The following is a 9567-nucleotide window of genomic DNA, read 5'->3' on the forward strand; positions in this document are numbered from 1 at the left end:
GATTTTTTTTAATTTTTATTAATGAGACACCATGAGGTACAGTTGTAGACTTACAAATTTTGTGCTCGGGTTTCAATTATACAATGATCAAATACCCATCCTTCCATTAGTGCCCATTTTCCACCACCACGGATCCCAGTATCCCTCCCACCCTCCATCCCCCCGCATCCCACCCTGCCTCTGTGGCGCGGCATTCCCCTTTGTTCTCTCTCTCCTTTTGGGTGTCGTGGTTTGCAAAAGAGGCATTGAGTGGTAATCATGTTTGGCCTATAGTCTACTTTCAGCATGCTTCTCCCATCCTGGGAGGATCCTCCCAACACCCTTTATTTGGTGCTCCCTTCTCTATCTGAGCTGCCTTTTCCCCTAGCATGTGTGGTTGGCCTCCAAGCCATGGAGTAAAATTCCTGGTACTAATCTCGGCCACTCTTGGGTGTTAGTCTCCTATTTTGTTACTTTATGTTCCCCAGATGAATGCAATCTTTCTATGTCTATCCCTCTCTTTCTGACTCATTTCGCTTAAGATGATAATTTCCATGTAGTACCACTTGTATGTAAATTAGAAAATATGAAGTCAGAGTTGGAGACTTTCAACTGTGACTAAAATACAAGTTGTCTTGCCTCTTGAAAGTTCACATGATGCCATCTTGCTCTTATGAAAGACCTACCTTACTACCTCTTTTCCCTAAATGAAATCTGAAGATAAAAAACTTGGGACAACAAACTTTTTGCAACAAAAGGCACAAAGCAGGGGCTGGAGAGATAGTACAGCAGGTGAGGCACTTGCCTTGCATGAGGCTGACTAGGGTTCAATCCCCAGCATACCATATGCTTCCCTGAGCCCACCAGGAGCAATCACTGATCTCTGATAAGAGGCAAAGAAAAAAAAGAAAGAAAGCACAAAGTTAAAATAACATTGAGAAAGTTTTAGCCATTTTATTTTTTTGTTGTTCTTGTTTTCAAATAAATTTAATGAATAAGTTAGCAGGTATTTTTAAATTACTGAGCTAATTCAGGTTAAAATATTACTACATCTCTTTGAATTAGATTTTTCTGAATATACTTAATTTTTTTTATTTTTTTAAATAAATTTGTATTAGATCACCGTGAGATACAGTTACAAACTTTTATGATTAAGGTTTAGTCATACAATACTCGAGCATTCATCCCTTTACCAGTGCACACTTTCTACCACCATTGTTCCCGGAATCCCCCCCACCACCCCCTGCCTCACCACCCCCACCCCCACTCCCTGTCTTTCTGAGTAAATATAATCCTTCGTACTCTCTCTCAAGTAAATCTATGAACAACGGGAGGACAGTGACAGTGACAGTGACTTTCTCTCTAATTTTGGGCGTTATGATTTGCAATACAGATACTAAAAGGCCATCTTGTTTGGTCCTTGATCTACTTTCAGCACACATCTCCTATCCTGGGTGATCCTCCAATCAACATTTGCTTAGTGGTTCCCTCCCCATCTCAGCTGCCTTTTCCCCCAGTATGTGGGGCCAGTTTCCAAATCATGGCATGTTCCTCCTGGTCCTTATCTCTACTATCCTTAGGTGTTAGTCTCATACTATGCCACTTTATATTCCACAAATTAGTGCAGTCATTCTATATCTGTCCCTCTCTTTCTGACTAATTTCACAGCATGATACTCTTCCCACTTATATGCAAATTTTATGATTTCATCTCTTCTAACAGTTGTATAGTATTCCACTGTGTAGATGTACCATAGTTTCTTTAACCAATCATCTGTGTTCGGGAACTCGTGTGTTTTCCAGACTCTGGCTAGAGTTGCAATAAATATACAAGTGCAGATGTCATTTCTACTGTTTTTTGCATCTCTGGGATATATTCCCAGGAGTGGTATTGCTGGGTCATGTGGAAACTCAATTTCTAGTTTTTGGAGGAATGTCCATATTGTTTTCCAAAAAGACTGGACCAATCAGCATTCCCACGAACAATGAATGAGAGTCCATTTCTCCCCACATCCGCACTAGCACTGTTTGTTCTTGTTCTTATTGATGTGTGCCAGTTTCTCTGGTGTAAGATGATACTTCACTGTTGTTTTAATTTGCATCTCCCTGATGATTAGCAATGTAGCTTGTAGAATTCTACCAGTGTCTGTATATCCTGGATATCAAGCCCCTATCTGATGAGTACTGGGTAAATATTTTTTCCCATCTGTGGGCTCTTTCTGTATTTCAGTCTCTGTTTCTTTTGAGGTGCAGTAGCTTCTTAGTTTAATGTTTGTTTATATTTGTTTCCATTTGCTTGGTCAGTGGTGTTTCATCCTTGAAGATGCTTTTAGCTTTAATATCCTAGAAGGTTCTGCCTACATTTTCCTCCATGTACCTTATGGACTCAGGTCTGATGTTGAGTTCTTTAATCCATTTTGATTTGATTTTTGTACTTGGCGATCGACAGAGGTCTGAGTTTATTCTTTTGCATGTAGCTGTCCAGTTTTCCCAGTACCATTTGTTGAAGAGTCTTTTCTTGCTCCATTTCACACTTTTTGTTCCTTTATCAAAAATTAAGCGACCGTATACTTGAGAGGCTGTGCCAGAATATTCAACTCTGTTCTATTGGTCTACAGGTAGTTATAGGCATTGTAGAGGTAGTTCACTAAACAGCAATAATGGTGCTATCAAGGTTCTTTTACATGAATACCTTATATTGTTTGTCTGGATCAGTTTTTTTGCTTTTACTATCTGATAGCACTATTTTAAGCAGGGTGGGCCATGCAAATCAAGTGACTTACCTCTTGTACTATCTCTCCAGCCCCTTACTAGAGTTTTTTTTTGAGTCTGAGAAAGCTAAGAATATTTCCTGTATAAATTCATGGTAATTGTTTTTTTTTTTCCTTTTCACCATTTCATCTTAAGAAATGTGGCTTGGAAATGCTTTGCTGTTGGATAGCAGAGAAAAGCTGAATTTGCAGGAACACGCTGGGGATTTGGCATGCTACCTGCAATAGTGCCATCTGGTGGCTTCCAAGTGCTACTGCAGTTCCATACTGTGAAAATAGAACTAGATTTTAAGTAATGGGTAGTTGGTTCCAAAACTGATGTACTATATGAATTCTGGAAACAGATTCCAGAAACATTAAGAGAAGGATTAGACCTTGACCAAAAGTATTCTGAGTTCTTTTTATTGGGGAAGCATCTAGGGGAATTGTTTTGCCTGTAAGGGAGACCCCCAACTGTGGCATTGAGAGAGATTTTTCCCCCCAAAGTCTGCTCTGCAGTACCTTCATCTAACGGACATGATAAGTGAGGGGGAATGAGGTTACCCCAAAGCAATAATGATACGATTTACAATAGACATTCACTTCTGAGAATCACGGAACTGGGGGGGGTGGGATGTCTTTTATCTGGAGATCTAAAGGTAAAAGTATCCCAAGAGGTAGAGGGAAGCCAAAATGGACCAATACCCAACAGTGTTTTGAGGAATCAAGGTCTGTGAAGATACTGACAATGCTGACCAAGAAAAGAATGGGAGGAGGGAAGGAAAGAAAAAGATAGAATCAGTGTACAGAAAGGTGACTAAGACTGAATGGGAGTCAACAGGGAAAGATATGAGCAGAGGTGAGTAGCCCTGATTTCTGCTCTTCTCTAAAATTAATTGTTATTCAATATGTTTCAAGAGTCACAGGGTGATTTCTTAGGCACAAATTGTGACTTCATTTGTCTTAAAATCTCAAGTCTGCCTTAAAAATCTGAATTTTCTTTTTCATATTGCATTTCATTCTAGTTCCTAAGTTCTCTTGTTGCCTATTTGACTTACCTCCAATGCTCAGCAGCCCAGCTAAAGAACGTTTCTTGCTCAGCTCTTTGAGAGAAAGGACAAGTTACTTCCATTAGTTGCACATAAAAACAAGCCACCTGAGAAAAATATAACTTAAAAATTACCTTACCTCGGATTGGGATATGGCTCAGCAGTAAAGAACCTGTTTTGAGTGTGTGTTGAATTGTTCCTGGGTTCAAAACTAGCACCTGAAATAATAAAAGTGAGTAAGGCCACTTACCTTCCCCATCACACCTGCCAAACCTGCTCTTTCTAGCTCCCTTAAAGCAGCCTTAGCCAAAAGGGTAGTCCTTCTCAGACGTCAGCGCCAATTTGGCGTCAGTATGTTCAGCTGAGAAGGACAGTGGCACAAACTTATCCTTTGATAGACTGAATGTTTCCCTAATTCCTATGTCAAAATTTAACTCCCGATACGACAGTTTGGATTTGGGAACATTCGAAGGTTGCTCAGGTGATGAGAATGGAACTTCAGGAGTGGGATTAGTGTCCTTAAAAACACAACAAAATACTGAACAAAACAACAAAGACAAGTGGAAAAAATAGAGGGCAAGAGAAATAGTACAGAAGGTAAAGTCGTTGTCTTGCACACAGCTATCCCCAGTTTGATGCCCAAGCACCGCATATGTTCCCTTAAACACCACCCGGGGTCACTCCTGAGCAAAGAGCCAGGAATAGCCTCTGAGTAACTCTGGGTGTAGCCCAATTCCCACACCTCCCCCCACCAAAAAATAAGAATAATAAAACTAATTGAAAGTGTTTTTTCCTGCCTTCTCTGCCATATGAGGACACAGCAAAATGATAGCCATATAGAGACAGGGTAGTGGACCCCTACCATACATGAAATTTAATGCCATTTCAATTTTTATTTTCAAGCCATATCCTGAGATGTTCATTGGCTATTCCTGATTCTGTGCTCAGAAACCACACTAAATGTGGTGCTGGGATTTGAACCTGGATCATTTCCTCAGGCACAAGCTGAGTAAGTGTCTTAACCTTTGTACTATCTCTCTGGTCCCAGCATCTTGACTTTTGACTTCCAGTCTTTAAGACTATGAGAAATGAATTTCTACTGTTTGTAAGCCATCCAGACAATATTATTCTGTTGTAATATACTAGGTGGATTAAGACAGCAACCAGCTTGCTTGGGTAGCATTACACATGGTTTCACACCAAAAATAGAAATGCTTCTTAGAGAATTATGCACATTAAATGGCTTCAGTGCTATGACTACTGTTGGCTATGGAGATCAATAGGCATTTCTGCTTTTCTATAAGCTGCCGTAGCCATACAACAAAATTGTTTGGTCTTAAATCAACATTAATTTATTTGTTATTTTTCAAAAACTAATTTGCCAGAATGTGTCTTGCATTCTGCTATGCATAAAGATAAAAAAAATGTGATTTAGGGGATGGGGAAATAGTACAGTGGATAGGGCATTTGTCTTGTACATGGCAGACACAGGCTCAATTCCTGGAACCCCACAGGGCTCCCTGAGCCCCAAGCCCCTCCAGGAATAATCCCTGAGCACAAAGTCAGTAGTAAGCCCTGAGTTGAACCAGGTTTGGGAAAGAGAGAAAGAGAGAAAGAGAAAGAAAGAAAGGAAGAAAGAAAGAAAGAAAGAAAGAAAGAAAGAAAGAAAGAAAGAAAGAAAGAAAGAAAGAAAGAGAAGGGGGAGGGAAGGAGGGAGGAAGGAAGGAAGGAAGGAAGGAAGGAAGGAAGGAAGGAAGGAAGGAAGGAAGGGAGGGAGGGAGGAAGGAAAGAAGGAAGAGAGAGAAAGGAAGTGTGATTTTAAATAACTCATGTTTTGAAGAGATATACTTTCTTTTTTTATTTTTATTTTTTTGAAGAGATATACTTTCAAACTAACTGCAATTAAACGGTATATGTGCTACAATAAATACCTGGATGAAAAATGTATCTTATAATAGAGAATGAAGTAATGAGTCCTGATTGAGGAAAGGATGTGAACCTTGAGAATGAATTATATATAACAAAAAATGTATTACGAATATACTTTTTATGAGCTCTTATGAAATAAAGAAGTTTCACCTTAATGCATGAATTGTGTGCTAAATTATATTTATTATATTTCAGGCAAACTGAAAATAAACATATTTCCCAGTTTTTTTGGCATTATTACATAAAAAGTCAGGAGAAAATAAGATTTATCTTTCCAAAGGTAAAAGGTGGCATAGTCAACCATTCTCAAAATTTTCTGACAAGAAGAGAGGGAGTAGAGAAAATGGACCACTTGCTGAACTAACCTCAAATGATGTACACAACTCACACCTCACGTGGGCCTTTTCCACAGTCAAATTGTCCGAGGTGCTCATACACTAGTATCTGTAGGAATCTGGAAACCCTCTGGGGTGGGGTGGGGGAGTGGAGGTGTGCAGGAAAAGAATAAATTATGAGGAACAGAATAAATCGGTTGAGAATTTTTTCGTGGAGAGAACTGCAAGAAGAAAAACTGATCATTTTCACACTGCCTTATTGGCCAGTTTTGTGTCAAGATAGACACCAAAGCAAAAATCAGGCATGGGAGGGACTATTTTTGCGTGTTGTGCATTTTCTGAGAGAAACCATGCCTTGGCTTCCATATTTTCTCCCTGCCTCAAGGCCGTCTCAAGCCTGAGGGTAGTTGTGTTGTTGCTTGAAATATTCTCCCTCTATCTACCCTCTACCAACTGCACTGACTCCTCACTCTTTCAAAATCGCAGTTTCCAAAAATAGCAAGAAAAATGGTTGTTTAGTAGCCCCTAAAAAGAAATCCCAGATGAAAAAGGGGAAGAGGCAAGGGGATGAGAGCCTCCTTGTTTGTGATGGAAGTGAGGTGCAAATGATAAAAGGGGTTAAATTAAGACTTTCAACCCCACTTTTAGAGACGTTATTCTCCCACATGGGGGAGCCATCTTCTTCTGGGCGGAACGACAATTAACAATGTGGTATGAAATTATGAGAGAGAAAATAAACATCGCTGAATCTCACATATGGTGTCCTAAAAATGTCTAAAATGATGTCAACCAAGTGGGGGGAGGCGGGGAACTGGTGGCTGCAATTAGATGGATGAGGAAGAGGCAGTTGAGAAAACAGATTAATGATGCCTTTGACACAATCAGCCTGAGAGGAATACTGGTTTCCATGACAACCCAACCACTTAACCTAAATTAACAAAGCTGTTAAAAAAGGAAAACTTAAAAGATGGGGAGGGGGAAACCCAATGCATCCTCTTCGGGGAAATTAAGTAGCCTGTCCCATCAGCCCCTGTGAGAGTTGCGTGTATTAACTACATATCCGCGGGGTGTGTATTCTCTTACAGTCTCTGGTTCCCAGTAATTAGTTTTCAGAAGCTTTCCAAGGATGTTGAGAAATTGCAACTAATTAGCTCAGTTTTCTGATGGAATAGCCTTATTATCTTGGTGAGGCCTTAGCCAGACAGTAAGAACCATGAGACAAAGGCTACTTCTGGTTTGCTCAAGTTTCATATTGGCGTTTCATGTTCGCCATATTCACAACCTCTTCCTGAAGTCACTCTCTCAGAATTAGGCAGGTCAGGTAGTATTCTGGAATTTTGGGGGGTTTTGCGAGAGAATCTTTGCTTTTATAGTGGACATTCAAGCCATTCAAAGTACAAGTGCACAAGGAGCTCATATGAAGTAATAAAAGTTTTTGCATATTGCCCGTTCGGCAGGTTTGAGTGGTAGTGAGACTGGTGTTGAAATATCGAATGTAGCCAAAGTAGAGAGAGAGTATGGGGCAAATTGTCTGCCACACAGGAAGGGGAAGGGTTAGAATGGGGGTGGGCGAACACTGGGGATTTTGGTGGTGGAAAATGTGCACTAGTGAGGGGATGGGTATTCGATGATTGTATGACTGAAGCTCAAACATGAAAGCTTTGTAACTGCATTTCACGGTGAATCAAAAAAGGGGAGAAATAAAATAAAATTAACATTCGGAATAGAAAAAAAAAAAAGTAAGGTGGAGTTCATGCCCAGTTCAATCAGCTTAACCAATGGCCGAATAAATAGCAGTACTCCTACATTTGCGTGTCATCCTTGTACAGGGGCCATGCTAATCTTCTTTGTATCTTTCCAATTTTAGTATATGTGCTGCCGAAGCGAGAATATTAGGGCTGGAGTGATAGTACAGTGGTAGGGTGTTTACCTTGCACGCAGCCAGCCCGGCCGAACCGGGTTTCATTCAATCCGCCCCTCTCGGATAGCAAGCTACCGAGAGTATTCAATATGCCAAACACAGTAACAAGAAATCTCACAATGGAGACGTTGCTGGGCCCACTCGAGCAAATCGATGAACAACGGGAGAACAGTGACAGTGACTCCTACATTATTTTTAAAATTTTTTAAAAGCTTGTACATAATATAATATCCCCTATAGAAGGCAATGACTAATACTTTCCTAAGCTGTTTTACAGACAGAGTAGGAATATGCCCAAGTTTTCATACGTGTGAGGTTAGCTTGTCCGAATCACAGTAGACATACATGGCAGTGGCTCTTATGTAGGAAATAGGATGGGATTCAGGGCACTACAGCCCATCCAGGCTCACTGTGATTCTATGTAAAATCCAATATTATTCCTCTACTTTTATGGAGCTTGAAGACAGGTAACAAAAGGGCTATTGTTTGTATTGCCTCTTTGTCGTTTCTGGAAAAGATATGGGGAGTCTACAATCCACAAAAATGAGAAAGAAAAAATAGCAACCCTAATGACATTGAGTGAACCATCAAGCCAAGCAATTCTTACAATTTTATGAGATAAAGGTAATTATTACAAGAGTCTGAGTTCATCATGCTGACCAAGACCATCCATGGTAACTCACAGTTCCAGAAGGCCGAATCTAAACCTTGGACATGGGAGTCTCCCAGTGGACGGCTCCACAACGAAATTGATCGCATCATATTCAATTGATGGTTTTGCCTGACTGATGTCACTGTTGTCCCAAAATTCCAAATGGGATCAGACCACCGTCTCCTTTGTGCAAAATTCTACTTCACAGAGCAGGGAGAAAGGGTTGCAAAGTTTAAGAAGAGAACTCCAAGAATGACCACCAACTGGGAGCTCTTTGGCACTATATATGCGGCAACATGGGAAGATGCTGTCATTGACAACATTGACAAGGAATACAATCAACTGGTTCAGCACCTCCATGATTGTGCGAAGAATGCCATGAGAGAGAGAGAGCCACAAAAAGACGCCTGTCTTCAAAAACTCTCGAACTCATTCACCAACATGGCTTGGCGAAAGCCTCAGGCAACCGCAAGGAAATGCCCGAGCTCGCAAAGCAGCACAGAGAAGTGATAAAGGAAGACCTCAAAGAGAGAAGAGCAACAATGCTGGCAGATGCGGCAGAAGCTGGGAAAAGCATTCGCAACGCCCACCTGTCCTTCGCCAACTACAAGACCAAGGTGACTGCCCCCCAACGTCCTGATGGATCTATTACATCTTCCAAAAGGGCAATGGAGAAGATTATCCATGACTTCACTCAGATCTCTTTGATAGACACGTCCACCTGCCCACATGCCAAGATCCAGAGGATGGATATGTCGTTCCCAACGTTCTCCCTTCCGAAATCCAACATGCCACTTTGTTGGTAAAAAAGCGAACAGCACCTGGCCCAGACAAGGTCAGACATGAACACCTGAAGAACCTGTGATCAGTACTCATCAATACACTGGCTTGGCTCTTCACACGCTACCTGTCTGAATGCAAGGTTTCGTCCCAATGGAAAAACAGCAGGACTG

At 40.9% G+C, this 9567-nt stretch overlaps 1 non-coding gene across 1 annotated transcript; it reads right to left on the reverse strand.

Annotated features, from left to right (window-relative positions):
* Positions 1-7825: 7825 nt before the first annotated feature.
* Positions 7826-7932, reverse strand: LOC130026696 (U6 spliceosomal RNA). Its single transcript, XR_008792896.1, has one exon. It is a non-coding gene; the product is annotated as a U6 spliceosomal RNA (small nuclear RNA).
* Between the last annotated feature and the right edge of the window lie 1635 nt (positions 7933-9567).

Source organism: Sorex fumeus, unplaced genomic scaffold (genome assembly GCF_029834395.1).
Source record: "Sorex fumeus unplaced genomic scaffold, SorFum_2.1 ptg000034l, whole genome shotgun sequence".
NCBI lineage: Eukaryota > Metazoa > Chordata > Mammalia > Eulipotyphla > Soricidae > Sorex > Sorex fumeus.